Source organism: Phaethon lepturus, unplaced genomic scaffold (assembly GCF_000687285.1).
Source record: "Phaethon lepturus isolate BGI_N335 unplaced genomic scaffold, ASM68728v1 scaffold39381, whole genome shotgun sequence".
In the NCBI taxonomy this organism is placed as follows: Eukaryota; Metazoa; Chordata; class Aves; order Phaethontiformes; family Phaethontidae; genus Phaethon; species Phaethon lepturus.
Window position 1 is genome coordinate 1 of NW_010520520.1, and position 239 is coordinate 239.

Below are 239 nucleotides of genomic sequence, written 5' to 3' on the forward strand. Positions count from 1 at the left end.
GGGGCCGCTGACGCCTCTCGGTCCTTCGTCCGCGCAGGTATAGGTGACATCCCTGCTTCCACCAGCCTGCCGCCGCTCGTGGAGGGCCCCCTGCGCTGCTTCCTCCGTTGCACCGTCTCCCGAGTCCTATGGAGGGGCCCGAAGCCGCCCGCCGCCGCCCTCGTCCGCCTGAGGGGGTGGGGGGAGAACTCCGACGGCACTGTCTTCCAGACCGCCTCCCGGCCGGAGCCGCCACCGGC

At 73.2% G+C, this 239-nt stretch overlaps 1 protein-coding gene across 1 annotated transcript in view; it reads left to right on the forward strand.

Annotated features, from left to right (window-relative positions):
- Nucleotides 1-42: 42 nt before the first annotated feature.
- C2CD3 (C2 calcium-dependent domain containing 3) overlaps nucleotides 43-239 on the forward strand; it is a gene marked incomplete at its 3' end in the record, with an annotated part of 18,942 nt that continues 18,745 nt past the window's right edge. The window contains exon 1 of the mRNA XM_010297412.1: nucleotides 43-239. This exon is cut by the window's right edge and continues 79 nt beyond it.